General features: G+C 36.3%; 1 protein-coding gene across 4 annotated transcripts in view; it reads right to left on the bottom strand.

Annotated features, from left to right (window-relative positions):
* Positions 1-19308, bottom strand: part of CPNE4 (copine 4) — a 409148-nt gene that overhangs the window by 224863 nt on the left and 164977 nt on the right. The gene's annotated exons all lie outside the window — the stretch shown is intronic.

The raw sequence follows: 19308 nt of genomic DNA, 5'->3' as shown, positions 1-19308 counted from the left end.
GTGGGTGGTAGAGGTGGACATGGTAGCAATCTAAAAATATCCATGAGATGTGAAGGATCAGAAGGGAGAATTATTTAGCATGAAAATCAGAAAGTATCACTAGACATTCTAGAGATAGATGTGAGAAAATAGGCTCTGGTATTATGAAATTGGACAAACTGTTAACAGTATAAATAAAGTAACAGAGACAAAAGCATTATTGAATACTTTTTACTTGAGACGATGGGGGTGGGGGGAGGGAAATCCCATGGATGAGAACTGGAAATGTCCAGAGATGCAGACAAAGCATACCTGGGGTAAACCCGACCGTCCCATATTTATGCTAAAGATTCGTGATTGCTAGTCAGATTCCCACTGGAGACGCAGGATAGAAGCAGATACATCCTCTTAATAACATCTCTCCAAGTTTAGAGCAACTGAAGTTCTAGTACACCAAGGAGCACTTTATAATGAGCCTTCCCTTTATTCTAGTATGGGGAAGATTCCAGAACCTACCTATATATAATACTTGGAGTATGTTTAGAAAAGAAGTCTTAATACCCACTATAATTACAGTTACAGTGCTTCTTTAAAGATCTTAATACTTTCAAAGTCTAGAACCATAGGGTTTATACATCCAAACACTGACATTCAGGTACTGATAGGTTTTCTTACATGGTGTCATGGTGGCTGTTTCACAGGTGGCAGAATTTAGATTTATGTTTCCCCTTTACTTTCTCTCATCTTCACATCAGAAATTTGCCTGACTCATTTTGAAAAGTTTAAAATTGAAATGAAATGGGGAGAAATGAGCACCTTTGGATACCTAAGTGTGCATTTTAGGAGGCTGCCAGCTGGTTGGTTTCTCATTAGTCATTTCCTGTATTAACAAGAGAAGAGTTCGATCATTTACTTTTTCCTAGCTTGTTTTTCAAACAGGAAAGATGAAGGATCTTGTTTATCTTAATTTTTGATGAAAATTGCATGCTTTTAAGAGTTAAGAGATTCTAATCTATAGCCCTTTATAGGAGTAAAACAGGAGTAAACTCACTTTAGGATGACATAAAACCAAACTAACCAGAAAAAAATTTTGATCTTTGGGCCTCTAAGAGTAACTGCAGATAAAGACGAGCCAGCAATGCCATGCCAATGTGTTAATACTGAGGCCTTTTCTCTAGTCACTTGAAGCCAGAGGGAATGATTTGCATGATATAAATCAGTGCTGATTTCTTTATCCATACTATTTTTGAGGAAGAAATTTATCTTCCTAAATGTCAATTGCCGTCTCTATCCTATAATTTGAACCCACCTCAAACCTACCCCATGTCCAAGGATGGACAATTATCTTTTTTTTTAATCAATTTCATTGAGGTATAATTCACATACAGTATATTGCACTTGTTTAAAGTATACAGTTTAATTAGTTTTGACAAATGTATACACCTGTGTAGCTACCACCAAAATCAAGACATATAACAGCCTTAACTTTTCTTTAGGAAAAACTATTTCTGTTGTTTCTGAAGACTTACATTTGCCTAATGTGGGACAAAAAAAAAATCAATCCAAATCAGTAATTTTAGGATGAGATAAGGAGGTGAGGAGCATTTTCATCTGGAACCGTAGTGCACTGCATAGGAACAGAAGGTTACAAGCCTTATGGAAAAAAAGAAAAAAGTAAAGCAGGTGAAAGGATCAGAAATGCAGGGATGGGAGTGGCCGTGATTTGCAGTTTTCAATACAAAACTAGTCTAGCAAGCTTTCACTGAGAAGGTAAGACTTGAAGGAGGGGAGGGAGTAGATTCGGCTGCTATCAGAGGAAAAAGAATTCCAGGCAAAGGAGACAGCCATAGCACAGGTCCTAATAGAGAAATGTACTTGGTATATTCAAGGAACACCAACGAGCTGGAATATGTTGAGAAGCAAGCAGCAGGAAAGAAGATCAGAGGAAGAAATTTATCTTCCTTAATGCCAGAAGGCCAGAGAGCTTATAAAGAAATCAAACCATGTTGGGTCTAGGAGAACATTGGAGGACTTTGGCTATTATTGTTATTCTACCATGTCATGTGGTGGTTTGAATGAAGACTCTGGGGCCAGCAAGGTCACTAGCCAAGGAAAAAGTGGCAAATATGTATTAGTCTTGGTCCAAGATCCAAAAAGACAGAGTGGCAAAGGCCAGCAAGGGATGAATGAGTTAAAAGGCAGGCCAGAAGAACACAGTTCCAGAAAAGAAGCCAGGAGGCCCATGAGACATGAAATTGTGTTGCTGATGCTCGTGGCAGAAGTTAAGAGAAGGACTCCCTTGAGCCCTTGATGAAGAAAAGTCCTTTCCCAGGCTTTTCAAAGAAGAAGCATTTTACCACCTCCCCTAAATGAAGAGTATAAATAAAAGAAATACCGCCTACTCACATCTGAAAGGTTGCCAACTCCGGTTCTGTAAGAATCCCAGGATCTTTTCAGCAAGGGGCTGCATTCTAATCTTAAAATGCATCATGTCATTTTGCACAATTTCAACCATTTAGGTCTTCTGAGCTTTGAGCCACAATTTCATTTTCAAATGAACACCCAAATCCAATATTTTAAAAATAGTTATCTGATGAGTCAATCAAAAGGAATAAATTTCTCATTGCCTTACTGTCAGTGTCAGGAAATCGGTCTCTTTTCAGTAAAACACAAAACTGCTTTGTTAATTGAGTATATAAAAACGCCACAGGATTTATGTTCTTTCCTCAACACATGCCTGGGTAACTCCCGTTAGCAGCAGTAGGGGTAGCAACAACCCACACAAGAGAGAAATAGAAGCTTCATAGGAGTATGGCCACAATAAGCAGCAGAGACACCCCAGCGAGTTATTTTGCTGACACTGCATGACCTGCTTCTCTGTGCCTCAGTTGCTCCATCTGGCTAATGGGTATGATTTTGCACTCTTCTGTCTAAAAGGTATAGGATAACTAATTAAGGGTTTATACTAATAGTTATAAATGTTCTGGCCTCATACTGTATGTCTAGTATAATCTAAGTAAGACATGGACCATACAATAGCAGCACAGGCACCAAATGTGTTTCTGGTAGAAATGCAGGACCTTGGGCCTAATGCTTAACCTGCTGAATCTGAATCTACATTTTAATAAGATCCCAATTTTGCACATTAAAGTTTGAGAAACAGCTCTAAGTTTTTTAAAAACCTAATTTAATCTTTGCAACAGCACCATGTGGAAGACAGAATCATTCACAATTAATTGAGTAAGAAGTTGAGGTTCAGTCTAGATATGACTTGCTCCAACTCAATTAAGCACCAAAACCAGGATTCAGACTATGGTCTAACTAAATCCAAAAGTTACATGCTGTTTCTAGTAATATATCACTATGATATATGTGGCCAAGAGAACAAGAATGAGGGGAGAAATGAGGGGAAATCTTTATGTTTTACCTCATTATGATGGTTATAAGAAAAAGACCATTAGCACGTGGGAAAAGCCAATAGGGTGTGTAAGAGAGAAATGTCATCTTGACATAAACCAGATCTAGTAGGAGAAATTGTAATTAAGGAGGACAGTAAAGTCTTCTAAAGGACAACAAACCAATACCCTTCCACAATGTATTTTGTATAGTAAAAGGACACACACACACACACACACACACACACACCACTTTCCTTAAGAAAATCAAATCCTGCTTGGCATGAATATGTATAATTAGATGTTCCCTGAGAGTGAGAAGTAGTAATTAATTCAGTGTTAAACATCACAATCTATTACTTGAACTCCATAGCAACCGTGGTTGCCAATAGAGAGAAAACAAAATTTTAGAGCCTATTTTTAAATGATTATATTGAAATTTTAAAAATGTGTAAAAGCTGGCACTTGCTATTTTTAGGCTAAAACAATAGCCATTAACTCAGGGAGTAAAGAAGCCTGCTAATGAATACGGGCAAAAGGAAAGGAAATCTCCTGTGAACTAACCTCAACCGTTATGTGGACAGAATGATTCTGACCCTGCCCAAAGCACTGAGCCCAGCTGCTCACTCCGGGAGAGAAAACTGTTCTTTCAGGCCAAGAAGAGATACATTAATAATTTCTCTAAGCAGTCTTTGGAATCAAACTGAACTAGATTTGAATCCCAGCCTTATCATGCAATGTGTTTTCTTAGATAAATTGCTTACTACACTGAGCTTCAATTCTTTCATCTGTTATAATGGGGAAAATAATAGCTATTTCATAAGGTTCTTAAAAGAATCTGGTATAAAATTCCCCACACAGGATATTGTAGATTGTGTTCCCCCGGAAGCAGAGTCTTTGTTTAGCATTTGACAATATTTATTGGGCAATGCCCTTGGGGTCATTGGAAGGGAAGGAAGCAGGATTGGGCAGGAGACCTTATGCTATGATGAAGATCCAACAGCAGACTTGGCTGACCTCATGGAAAGCTCTGGAGCTGACGTGGCCTGACAGAGCTGTCTGATAACGGGTAGATATGGCCAGGACATTTATCCCATGTCCGTCAGTCAGTTAATAGATATAGGCTGATCGGGGAAAGACATGACCTTGGTAAGGGGCTCTCTGAAGCGTACTCAGTCCCCGATGGGGCTGACAGCAACCTCAGCAGCTGGGCAACAAATTCTTTGAAGGGGGATCTGGGTGCCGCATCTCTATATCCCACACACACTATGCAAATCATGTTTGATTTATTTCCCTTACATATGTAATCCTTACAAACATTTCTTACTAATAGAGGTGCTGGTGTCCAGAAAACCCCCATTATGATTAACACCCTAACAATTTGTGTTCTTAAAAATAATTTTTAGTAGTCCTGGGCTCTGGGGCTCTGAAAGCACACTCATCTCATTTCAACTTTTTAATAATTCTATGAGGTAATGTTCATCTCTGTTTTACAGCTGAATAAACAAGTGCAGAGAGTGAGAAGAAACAGTTCTGACAAGCAGTTGACAGTGAAAGGACACTATATTGGACAGGATTTTAATGGCAAGTCTTGCTATACCATTGCTGTGCCTGTCCAACATCAACTCAATCCATCAACAAATGAACAACAGGGTGTCAAGGGAGCTGTGTCCCTTTCTTCCCATTTGTTGAGAAAGGTGACTCATATTATCTTGCTAACTCACTTAACCTTTATGCCACAATGTTCCCATATTTTAAAGTGTAATCAATCCACGTCTCCTCCCTCAAGCCCTGTTCCTGAAAATTGTGGAAAAAGAATGTGGATTAAAGACCCCCTAAAGACCCTTTCAGCTTGAGAATTTCTTGTTGATAATCCAGCATACTAATTGATGGGAATGTAATGAACTTCGAGGCAAGCTTAGAATAAAGTCTACTTCAGTTATGATTTCTTGGTTGTAAGCAATAGAAATTAGTGTTGGCCAATTTATATAAAAGAGCATTTGCAGGAGAATATTAGGAATTTAGGGAATCAATGGAAGGCTAGAGGACTGGGCTTGGGAACTGACAGGAACACAACCCTGGGTGGTTAGCAACCAGGAAGCAGCAATCTCTTTACTGTAAGGCTGGACAGATGCTGTCCATTCTCCTAGTACAGCCGCTGTGACAAATGACTCCCAAAGACTCCTTCCACTCTTCATCACTGACTCAAGTTAGAAAGACTGGAGAGAAATCATCTGTTTGGCTGCCCCAGGCTATACCAGGGAGAGGACAGAGAGCATAATTCCATTGCTTTACATTGTAGATGAGGGCACATGGAATTTTTCTCCCACTAAGGATACACAAACTGGGGTAGATTTCATTTCACAAAAGGGAATGGGTACATTTGGAAGGGGTAATATAGCTGTGTACTACATGGCAAATTCTCACATTTATTACTGCAGGTTGCCCACTCAGTCTTATGTTCACAAATCAAGTCAACTTATTCTTCATATTCTTACATTGTAGAAATCCTTTCAGGATCCTGCTTCCCAGATCCCCAGGTCTCTAGGGGTTCTTATGCCTCTGTTTAGAAAATAGAAAAAACTTGACAAATCAACCCTGAGTATCTCTTCAAGGAATTGCCTATTCCCTCATTACCAATAGAAGTGTAATACTAAATAACATTTCCATAAAATAAGAAGGACTTGATAAATAGTCCAATAATCTCGGGAAATTACCAATTAACGTGTATGTATGATAACCAGGGTAGAGAAAGCCATTAATTCCCAAATTCCATAAATTCAGAAAAACTGGGTTTGCAAAACAAAGTATAATTTATCTGATGCATTGCCTAATTATGTGAAATACAACTTTTTTTTAGGTTCTAAAGTAAACTATTTGGATGGTTGACTTCTCATCAGGCTACAACAAAAGATATTTGGTAATGCTTCTGTAGGAGTCCTACTAGAGTCCTTTTCTACAATTTGGAATCTGGTTCCTTGTCAAGAAATCCCAAAGAAGGATTTTTATATGTTCCTTATGCTGGTTGCTCTGAACCTTAGACCAGCACAGGCCAACAACTAACTGTAACTCCAGCCTTAGCTCAATGGATCACTTTCTAAAGTTAAGAATTAAGAAGGGTTAGAAAATATTATTTCCCCTTCTCCTTAAAGATCCATTCTATTCCTATATTCCCACATAATTTAGAATTTATTAACTTAAAAAGGAAGAGAGACTTTTACCACGAATTTGCTACTCGCTGTCAAAGTTGATGTCCTTGTCTGCCTTGGCTGGCTTTTCTATCTGCAAAGGGAACCAAATGCCTGCTCAGACCCAGTTTTACAGAGTTATCAGGTACCTTGCTTGGATAGATGTAACATATACCCAGGCCATTGCCTCACTCCTGCAATCCCAGAAAATTTCATCTACTTATATGATCTTTTAATATCATTAGGAAATGTTCCTGTTTCATATCCTTCAACATCTTTGTTTTCATCCAGTACTGGATCTCCAAAATAATTTCCCTATTTTGAAGCAAGGAGGCAGAAATAAGTGGCAACTCTCATATCATAAGTCTTTTTCTTATAATGCAAGAAAAAGAGGAAGGAAACTAACATGTATTAAAAGCCTAGTATGTGCCAAGCATGGTGCTAGATGCTTCTCCTATCATTTAATCCTCATTACAACCTTGCAGGCTGCTGAGATATTTTCACTGAATGAACATTTAGAAATGCTCGTAGCTTGCCTAAGATCACATAGCCTGTAATTGGCAGAGCTGTATTTGACCCTAATTTCAATACTCTTGAGCCTTCCACTATGGCACTGCCAGCAAGCCACGAGTTTGACGGTGCCACTGTTCAGTAATCAGCCTCTTGATGACTGTCACATCAATACAGACACAACCACCATGAGTTGTTCAGATTAAAATGTGCCATGTATTCTGACTATAAACAGGATCAGGACTTTCATTTTCACTGAGCATACGGCCATTAAATACCTTCCTGAAAGCAAATAATGAAGAATGAGCTTTAGAGCATTACTGAGGTACTTTTTAATTAATGCAAAAATAATTGAAGTTGTAAAATCATGTTGCAATCACACACTCCTTTAAGGTTAGGCATGACGGCCAAGCTGCTTTCATCAGCGACACTGCTAAATATTGAAAGATAAGCACATATGTGGGGTTTAAATAAGACCATACATCAAAACTCTATTTTATTTCTAGTATGATATAAAGTATAGCAAGCTAGATATATCTTCTCTTCATTTATTTAAATTAAAAAAGAAATGGAGGCACTGGTGTGAATATTGGAACTTGTAACTAGATCGTGAGATCTGGATACAAGAACTATTTCATGATCCTTCGGAGCCCTTTTATCACTTAGCACAGAGAAGGTATAAGCATATTCTTGTTGAATGAATGAATCAAAGACTGTTTCCTTAGTCAGAGGCCTGAGGATAGAATCTAACACTAAGAACTTTTAATATACTAAACTTTCATAGAATTAAAAACACTACTGTAGTAGACAGAAAACTTGACTTCTACAGCTAACTAGTTGGGTAAGTCATTCAAATTCTCTGGTCTTTGGTACTTTAGACATCACATGAGAGGTATGAAATGCCCCATCTAACACTGCGACTTTATGATTCTATGAAATCAAACCTAGTTATTCAGATCATACAACTCTTTGATATCTTTCTTGTTATGCAACAACATACAAATTTGAAAAAAAATGTGGCTTAGAAAGAAATGCATAACTCAAAGTTTTTGTTTGTTTGTTTGTTTGTTTTAAAAAAGAACTACCCATATCTTAAAAGGCAGCTAACTTGAGGGCTCTTGGGTATATTGTCAAATGATAGAATTCAAGTCTTTATTGACTGCCAGTGACCTTTGCAAATGTGGCATGACCTAATGCCTAGCCCTATTCTTTAGTTGTGTATGCTGGGAAAGAGGGTAGAACTGCTGAGGTTAATACCTGTCAGGGGTCTGATCAGATCTTTTAATGTCTCCGTGTTTCAGTTTGATCTGTATTCAAATAAGTAAGCTTTTTGTAAACTTCTCTCATATCAAAAAACAGTAAGTAGTGTAAGTGAAAGCAGATTAAGCATAGGAAACTGCTCTGAAGAAAAACTTTTCTCAGTTATTTTGTGTTTGCTTTCTTCTCCTATGGAGCAGAACTAGAGAAGAAAGATTAACTAGAGGAGACAAAGCATTCTTCCTTTCATTTTTGAGGGTACCTGGGATTTGATGAGCATCCTTGTTTAGGGACCTGGAGTGGACAAATTAGGGAGCAGGAAGTAAGGCAGGCCTGAAAATGCTGGAAAGCAGCAGAGAATCCTTAAGTTTTGGAAGGACCACTCAAGTGAGATCTCTAGTCCTATTCTCATGGGATGTGACACCTGAATCTTCACCATCAAAGGAATAGAAATGAGTCAACTGATTTTGCTGAAGGGACCCTCTGAAGATCTAGGAGCTTCAGGAAACCATGAGGGATCTGTCATGAGAGTCCTTAGCAGCTCTTGGTGTCACAGAAGTGAATTATTTCAAATGAAACTAATAGTGAGAAATAGGGACTGTGTGAGCAGCATATCCTTAAAAATGACCCTCAGAAATGGCAGCTAAAATATGGCAAAACCATTTTCACTATTTTGAGGCTCGATCAACAAATGAGAAAGTGGTAACTTTTGTGAGTAGTCATTTCTAAGGTTCCAATTTATTTATTCCAAGAAGACTATGAGAATGAAGACATATACATGAAGTTATACTTTTGCTACCAGTGTCAGCTGCTCCTTGGTCATGTCCTGATTTGCCTTGACTATAGTAATTTAGGTATTAGCACAGAGTTCAAGGTAGGCAAGAATACATTTACTCTGTGGAGATTCAGGTCAAAAATGGTCATAAAATCCTTCCTCAGGCTGATGACCATGATTCAGGTCATCAGAAAGAGGTTCAGCCAAGGTCCCTGGTCTTCACAAAGGTTATAGCACATAGTCAACTCTTGGTCATCCATCCAATATTGCACAGCCTCCGATGGCAGACTCAGAGGCACAAGTCATCTGTTCTTAGCATGACCGCTCATAACCAAAGTGTGACCCAGAGCCCAGACCCTATGCTCCAGGTTTTGGGTGAACATAGTGTGAAGCCAGAAATAATAATAATAAAAATGAAAGGGGCCCAGAGAAGCTTGTAATAATGACAGAGAACTTAACAAAAGCTTAGGTAAAATCTATGTTGGACTATTTTCACTTCTAATGAGAAAAAGAATGCCTGAATTAATATTTTTGTAGACACTGGGGACATCTCAAATCTCTAGCGTAGAGACAAGCACATAGTAGGTGCTCAATACAAGTTTTGTATTTGCATGAATAAATAAGTGAAATTATTGAGTATTTCAGGGAGTTGGAGCAAGACAAGAGAGGGAGATCATGGGCCCTAGAGTCTAATTCTGACTATCCAGGTGTTTCCAGGGTAAATTGCTTAATTCTTATAAATCGCCATTTTATTCCCCTGAAAATGGGAAAAATAATGCTTATTTCACAAGGATGTCAGTAAGGATGAAGTAAGTGTGTGTGTGTGTGTGTGTGTGTGTGTGTGTGTGTGTGTGTACATGCCTAGTAGTGTTTGGCCTATAGTAGATAGCCAAAAAGTATGTCTGTTTGGCTCTTCATGGTCTAAGGGAACTCTAGAGATCTGGGGATCTTCCAATTAAGAGTAATGCATATAATTAAAGAATACAACCTATATCACATGAGGTCAGATGGATGGATTGGAAAAGAGAAAATTTAAGGATAATTTCATAACTGAGAAATGTTCAAGCCAGAGTCACAGAAAGTCAGAGAGGTCTTGAAAGAAACATAGAGAAACCTTGTTTGTTTGTTTTTTTTCTTTTATAGATAAGGGCTCAGGGGACAAAGATGTATTTCCCCAAGATCATGCAGGACTAATCCCCATTCTTCTGACTCTGTTCAGTGACTTCTACCACCTCAACCACCCTGAGTTACCTCCCCAGTGTAGCGCTTTAAGAAGGCCACTTTTCATCTGTTCTCTTATATTATAAAGGTCAGAATAAAAAGAAAACAGTAAGATAGACCTAGGAGGAAAGAAATACTTTTCAAAGAAAATTCCCCATCTAGCTTTTAGGTTTAATATGTCCTTGAGTCTCTCTATCTCTCCTGTGAGATGAGCTCTCTCGTACCATGTCACTCAGGGACGAAGATGAAGTAAGTGAAGAAATTTATGTCACTTGTTCTTTAAGCTAACATCCTTCCCCGAACCTCATTCTAAGCATTCTTTTCATTCAACAAGGCCATCCAGTAAGCTCTTAACAGTGACCTCTACCCTGTAAATATAAATATTCAGATACATTGCACACTATCACATCAGATCTTCTGCGTGTCTTTTTGTTAGCACAAAAATCCAATGAATCCTGTGTCTCCATAAACAGACTATTTTTCTTTCTTACAGTTAATTCTTGAATCTTCACTATTCTTTGAAGATTGTTTCATGTATTTTGAAGTTATAACATATGTTATATTTCAATTTAAAAAGGTAGAATTCAAATTATGAAATTCTCTTACAGGATTCAAAAAAAAGATGCATCTAAAACATTAGTGTTGGAGATATGTATTTAGGAGAAGAAAGAAAAATACTTCCAGGTGAAAACCCTAGGAAAAAACACCATCGAACCTTGTCAGCTTGGTTCCCAAATGCTTCTGTGCCCAACCATAGGCATTAAATAAACTAAAATGTATTCCAGAGAGAAATCAAACTTTGCAATGTAAAAATGACCTATTTATTTCAAAATTCCTTTGCTTTGCCAGCAAAGGAAACCTGCTTCACTACACACCTGACTTTAATGTGTATATACTCAAGAGTGAAACAAGATTCAATAAACCAAATAGACAAAATAATCTGGGGACTCTGTGACAGTCTCATGGGCTCATCTACAATAGCAGCCTCTAACCTAATTTTATTTGAATTTGTAGAAAACAGTAACAATGGACAAATAAGATACAACTGGAAGCACAGCAAGACATAAAACATTTTATGATTTAAACACTATATATGCCATAAATACAAAAAAAAGCAAAATAGAATCAAATCCACTGGTGAATTCTCATACTTTTACTATAATAATTGTCATGTTTCGAGTATTTAATTTCAGTCTTCAGTTTTATTTCATTATATCATAAGGAAGAGTGCTGAGTAGGGACTGAAATGTAGGAAAACGGTGGCTCTTCAAATTGGATTTGTAGTAGAAACAAATGGGAAGTTAATAAGATAAAGCAAGAAGATTAAACATGGAGCTGATTCAGATAGAGGAGGGCATAAGTATATAATAGTTCTGGGACAAACCTCTCAGGAGCTAGATTGTCATCACTGGTACCATGTGTTGTTTTTCTAGGCTGAGGACATAACAGATTCCAATAAAATACTTTGTGATATGTATTATGCTCTCAACTAAGATGAATTAGACAGGAATGAGCTCCTATTTCAACAAGGGAGAAAGAAGTAGAAGCAACAATTTAAAATAGCCTAATATAGTAAGTCATACATATTGTCCTATAAGTCTAGGACAAGCCAATATAACACTGTGATACTCAGATTCTAAATTTGCCTGATGAAATTTTCCGATTGCTTGATCTTCAAATTTCCCCTGTCCCAACTACTTTCTTCATTAAGGTACAATTTACCTGCAATAAAATGTACAGATTTTAAGAATACAGCTCAATTAGTTTTGGCAAGTGTATATACAAATTTAACCAATACCATAATCAAGATATAGAACATTTCTATAATCCAAATAAGCTTCTACCTGTACTGATTTCTATCACCCTAGCTTATATTTGCTTATTTTTGATTCATATAAATGAAACCACATAATACACATATTTTTATATTTGGCTTGCTTCAGTAAAAATAATGTCTACAAAATTTATTCACATTATTGTATGTATTGGTAGTTTGTTCTTTTTATTGTTGAGTGTTGCTCCATTTTATAAATATAGCACAATTTGTTTATTCATTCTCACACTGAAAAATATTTGAGTTGTTTCAGTTCGGGCTATTATAAATAAAGTTGCTATAAACTTTCTTATTAAGTCTTTGTGTAGATATTTTTTTCTTGGATGAATACAGAAGAAGGGAGTTGTTGAGTTCACACATTTTATTCATGAGCACTTATTTTGATTAATCTCTTGGCAATCTGGATCACATTTGAATGCTTTTTGCTGAAAAGTTTGATTCGCAGTATGTTTCTTGAGGAATGGTGCATTTCTTGGAAATGTATACAAAATGTCTTTGTTTTTTTATGTACAGATGGAATCCATCTTCTCTCTTATCTACTATTAAGGTCATTGCTCTAGACTAGGCTTTATTATCATTCACTGTACCTTGAAGTAGGGACAGTATCTTTTCATCATTATGATACCAGTGCCAGAAGTTAGTAAATATTTGTCAAATAAAATGTATGTTTCTGTTGAGTCATCCAAACTTAGTTTCACTAGTACATTTAGTTACTCCCTCTTATCTACAACCCAACCTCATCAGCACAAGATGAAAGTTACAAGAGCCAAGAACGAACATTCACATCGCAGATGGAGCTGATGAGGCAGCAAATATAAAGAAAAGATGTCCAAAACATTAACTATACGATCCTATAAAATGATACTATAACTACACTACAAAAAACAACAAATTAAGGAATAAGCACCCAATAGAACATTGCTTGACAAATGCTGAAGATACTAAGCTAGAATAAATCAGAAGTGACACCCTTGCACAAGAGAATAGGGAGAAATTGGTTGGATTTATGTGTCGTCTGTTGTTGAAATAACTGCATAAACATCACTGACACTGGGAGTGTTTACAGCAGAATGTGGTGTTGCATTTTAATCAAGCCACAAATGATAGTTTTTAGAGGTGGAAGTTAGCAAAATCCTACGCGCACGCACACGCACACACACGCGCGCGCGCACACACACACACACACACACCCCTTCAAAAGTCAACACCATGAAAGATTCTAGCAAGAAGTGGTAGTCATCATGTAGATTTACTTAGCTATACAGGAAAAAAAACAAGTAATTTATAGATCTTTTCTCTTGAATTAACTAAGTGTTTGGAGCTTAGCAGATGCCATTAAAATGTGGCTACCCAAGGACCATATCCTCCTCTGAATTTATGACCTTCCTACAGTGATTCCTTCCCAGGTATTTCATCCTATGCTGCCCTCTTGTTGACAAGTTCTTTCATACTCTATATCCAGTTTACCAAGAAATCCATCAACTTTCTAAATGTATCCAGAATATGATCACTTTTTTCCACCTGTGCCCTAGTCCAAGTTACCATCATCTTTCACCTGTATTAATATTATGCCCTGCTATCTGGTATCCCAGTTTTCATCCTGTTCCTCTACAGCTGATTCTCAAAATGGCTGACAGCATGATTCTTCAAAAAGATAGATTGTTGTTACTCTATTTCCCTCTGAACACTTCACCTCTGACCATTCCATTTCTTTATACTCCTTGCTTTTGCTACACAGACCTCCCTGACATTCCTTAAACATTCCAGGGGCACTCCTATGCTGTGGAACTGTGACAGTAGTTCCCTCCTCTTACTCTTACTTACCCACCTTCAAAACTTTGTCACAGGTTACCTTCTCAGTGAAGTCTGCAGACCACCTAATCAAGGTCAACACCCTGCTACCTTCCCAGTCCTCCATATGCCACAGCACTATCACATTCTTTTTATATATTTACTTACTTAGTAAATATATTATTTATTGTCTCTCTTCCCTAACTAGCTCCACAAAGGTAAGCTCAATAAATTTTCATGTATTTTGTCCATTGATATCCCAAATGTGCAATGTTTAGCATATAGTAAGTTGAACGAATGTAAAGAAAATCCTTGCATTAGATACTTCTGGGAGGGAATATCTCCCTTGAGGTTAACATCGGTATGGAAAATTTAGAAAATATGTTGAAAGATACTATTAGAATCACTGTTGTAGGTTAAATTTTAAATTCTATGTAGAACTCCAGGTAAATATTATCTTACCTGGAAGTAAAAGAGAGCTTTTAAAGGAAGAAAAGTATACAATTCTTCCAGGCAGTTCACCTAGCATATGGTATTGTTAGAAATGCCTGAAAATTGAGAACAGTAAGTTATTTTTTACCCTGCAAGAAAAATGCTATTATGTTCTGGTGTTGATATTTCTCAAATTCAATGGTCCATGGTACATGGGATGAATGCTGTGGGCCCTACAGGAAGATTATACATCATATTGTTCAAGCATTGACATTGTTCTAAGAATTTATAGAATCGTATCTAAAACAGAAGATGTGCTTTCCACATATTAGTCTTTCATGTACTCCTACTGCTTGAATTTAGATATTAGTTTCTTTAAATTAACCCATTAAAAAATTAATTATATCTATCTAAACTATTGAAGCTTTATACCACTACCACAAATAGAAAATTAGTATCACTTACTATAAATAGAAGAGACAAATAAAAATACCTATATGATAACAATATATTAAATTCTAGCTAGATACTATTGCCAGACCAATGTTTGAGTTTAAGGTCTTTCTTTGTTGAAAATAGAGAAAATGTTAAAAAAAATGTAAATATATGATTCCATATAAAACTTTCTTTTGACATTATCAGAAGAATAGAAAGAATATAAAAGTGATAACTGTCTCACTGTGTGATTCAGTGTTACTAAACTTTGTGTCTAGATTTCCCCTAAAATTGTCTTTTATGTCTCCTAGATCTGTAAGGTAGGTAAAATGGACTATAAAGTCCAACATCTGGATTTAAATGCTGACTTCCATCACTTACTGACTGACTCTCCAACTTTGAGCTAGAGACATCACTTCTCCAAGCTTCATTTTTCCCTCACCTGTGAAATGAGACAATTGGTGCCTATTTTACAGACTGATGTGACAGTTAAATGATATAATATGAAAAACTACCAAGCATGGGCTCTAAAATGTTAGTTCCCTTCTGGGAACTAGGCCTTTAATTCCTGACTTTAATTCTCTTGGCCTTCAATTTCAATAACTAATCCTCGCTGTTCAGGCCACCCTTGAGTCCTCACAGTCAAAGTTTCAAAGTTCTATTTAATGAGTTGGTGATTTATACTTTGTAGTTGACATTTATATCAATATGTTGTTATAGTTTGAGGGAGGGGGGTTTGTTATGGATATTCTTTTTTTTAAGTTGGTTTTACTAATACATAATGTACATTTGGTGAAATTGATGATTTTTAGTGTGCAGTTCTATGACAGCTATACTACCTGTACGTGCTTTTTTAAAAAAATTTTTTTCACCCATCACCCCGCACATCTCCCCTTTGAAAATCATCAGCTTGTTCTCTGTATCTGGGTCTTTACTGGTTTGGTTTGTTCATTTTTTTTTTTTTTTAGATTCTATAAGTGAAATCATACTTTTTTGCATGTTCTTTTAAAGTCAGCTTCCACTCTAGGGAAACATTGATAGATTTTTTTTCTTGTAGTTTTGTTATAAGTCAGTTGGGCTAATTTGCTCAAGAATAAGTCATCAAAATTGAGGAAATTTGAAAAGGTCAACACTGACTCACCAAGAACATCCAACATTTCAAGTTTTCTCCTTTATCACACATTTGACCATGATTTCTTCTTCCACTGTGAGAGTCACACACATTCCAGCAAGAGGCAATTGGCATTTGGAATATAATTTCCCCATCTGTACAAAAGCAAGGGCAATTGGGGGCTAATGCATGTCTTTAAATTCACATAGCTACTAAAATGGCCAATTAAAATTACTTGAATAATTCAAAGACATACACAGGAAAATAAGAAATATCTGCTAACCAAGAAAGGTACTATTACTTTACTTCTTCATGAAACACCAACTGAATTCCACATCTGAAAAGATAAGATGACAATAAATATTCATATGTTTCACATATTTTAAAACAAAAGCTAGGGAGAAAAATGCAGACTACAGGGAAAGTCTGTAGTTTAAATTCCCTTTACAGATTTTATAATAACCTTTATCTTCCCACATTTTCTCCTTTTATTAGTATCATGAGACAGCCAGACTTAATTACCTCCTTTTAAATTATGTTTCTTATTCTTTCTTTGGCTCATTTACTTGTTTATTCTTTTAGATGTAGATTGATGAGGTTGGGGTAGAAAAATGAAGACAAGGAAATTCTTTTTGTGTCACTTTTTATGAGAGAAGTTAGATTTTATTTTCTTATTTAGATTGCAAAAGAAATTTCATTAGGCTTGAAGGTGTGGGTGGCAAAGAAATTATTCTTTGAAGGAAAAAGGGCTTATTCATTCAATAATTATATCTGTTACTGCAGAAAGGATCACTATATAAACAGGGTGCTGAGACAATTAACTATTAAGAGAAAAATCAAATTACATCACTTCTCACCCTAGAATAAAAATAAATTTAAGATAGACTATAATTTAAATGTGAAAAATATAAATAAATCTGAAGAAAATATAATTGTTTATCTGATATTAGAATGTAAAAAGAAGAAACAGCAATAGAAAAATAACCATAGGTCTGTAAAAAATAATAAAAATAAAGACAAAAAGGCCAGAGAAATTATCTTACAGCAAATAAAATTATAATAAACAGATAACATATATAAAGCTTTCATACTAAATAAAGAAACCATTTAAATCTCATTTGAAATTGGCCAAAGAACATAAACAAGTAATTCAAAGAAGAGATAAAAATTAATAATAAATACAGGAAAAAGTTCTATCTCACAAGTAATGAAAATAAAGTGATAGCTTCTGGTTCTGGTCAAGACAGAATAAGCACATCCCACCCTACTTCTCCTGCTAATTACAACTAAAATTCTGGACCCCCATAAGCAACTCTTCAAAGATTTTAAAAGGTGGGATCAAGAAGATGGTTGGGCTAATAAAGAAACAAGACTTAACAGTGAGTTCCCTGGCATCATTCTTTTCTTATCTATATCTTGGTCTGGGTGCTGGAGCTGCCATTAATGGTATAGTATAAAAATAAAGCCTTGGGGAAAGTCTGCTCCCTTCATCCAGAGGACTGAGAAGAGAGAGACCCTGTAGAATGGAACCCTGTTACTCAACCCCCACTACTAACACCACAAAAGAAAGAGTCCCCCTCTCACTCCTCACCAGCACAGCTGTGCATTCAGGCATTGTCCCTTTCTTTGCTTCTCCCCAGTGAGTGCATCCAACAAAGAGTGCTGTAGAGGAGCCCTATCAACTCATTCCTTCCTACACTGGGCAAATGCCAGTAAAAACGTGGTGATCCACCCTCACCCCTGACATGATTGCTGCACTCACAGAGAAGTGGAACTTATAGGACTGTCCACTCCCTTCACTAAACAAACTTCCGCAGAGGCAGCATTTCTCTATTTCCCCCCTCCCCAAAGTGGAGAGTTGGGGAGGATCACTGAGAAGAGGGGGTTAGAGAAAGAGATCCTTTACTTTATATATGTAGTCTCAGGCTCACTCCAAGGTGTCCAGTGCATGAAACTGACCAGAATGAACACAGCGAACACTTTGAGAACTTAATTATGGTATTAAAAAAAGTCACCCAGGTTTCAGGTTTGCCTCTAGGTAGTACACAAGTGGGATAGATCAGAATAACACTTCAAAAACTTTAAAATGAAATTGGCATTTGAACCATAGCCCTCATGATTATAGATACACAAATCCTCAAAAAAATATTAGCGAATATATAAAAAGAATAATACATCCTAGCCAAGTGGTGTTTATTCCAGAATACAAAGTTAGTTTGACAATGAAAAACAAATTAATGCAATCTGTCATGTGCATAGTCTCAAAAAAAAAAATCCACATGATCATATTGATTGAGGCAAAAAAAAAGGTCTTTGATAAAATTTAATACCTATTCATGATAAAAACTTTCAGCAAAGTGGAAATAAAAGGAAACTCCCTCGACATGATAAAAAGCAATTACAGAAACTCACATTATATTCAATATGACAGATGGAATATTTTTTCCCTAAGATCAAGAGTAAAGCAAGTATGCCTACTCGCATCACTCCTATCCAACATAAAGATGTTCTAGTTTGTACACTAGGACAAGCAAAAGAAATACAGTTTGAAAAGGATGAAATATAATTTTTCCCTTTATGACTAGGGGTTAGGCAAATAGTTCTTAGCTATGACATCAAAACCATGATCCATAATACAGAGTTTATAAATTAGACTTCAACAAGCAAACACTTTTGTTCTGCTAAGGTATTGTTAAGAGAATGAAAAGATAAGCTATAGACTGGGAGAAAATATTTGTTAATCATATGTCCAATGGATAACTTATAATCAGAATATATAAAGAATTCTCTGAACTCGACAGTAAGAAACTAAGAAATCCAATTTAAAAAAGGGTAAAATATTTGAATATACACTTCACCAAAGACATACAGATGGCAAATGAGCAAACAAAAAGATTTCAGCATTACGAGGGATATACAAATTAAAGCCACAATAAGATACTACGACGAATCTATTACAATAACTAAAATAACAAAATACTGGCATTATCAGGTGCCCATGAGATGGCAGAGCAACTGGATCTCTCTTACATTACTTGTGGAAATGTAAAATGGTGCCACCATTCTAGGAAATAGTTTGGTAGTTTCTTATAAACATATACTTAACACATGACTGAGCAACCCCTCTCCTGAGTCTACCGTGGAGAGATGAAAACTTTTATTTACACAGACACCTATACTTAAATGTTCATAGCCTAAAATGAAACAAATCAAATGCCCTGCACTAAGTGTACAGATATATTGTTGGATATTTATGTCATGAAAGACCATACAGTACTTAAAACAAACTATTGACACACATGACAACATGGATGGCTTCCAAGAGTGTGACCCTGAAGATAGAAGCCAATCTCATATCAAAAACGTGTGTCATTTCACTT

The sequence above is a fragment of the Rousettus aegyptiacus genome, unplaced genomic scaffold (assembly GCF_014176215.1).
Source record: "Rousettus aegyptiacus isolate mRouAeg1 unplaced genomic scaffold, mRouAeg1.p scaffold_m13_p_4, whole genome shotgun sequence".
Lineage (NCBI taxonomy): Eukaryota > Metazoa > Chordata > Mammalia > Chiroptera > Pteropodidae > Rousettus > Rousettus aegyptiacus.
This window is presented reverse-complemented; position numbering and strand designations above follow the sequence as displayed.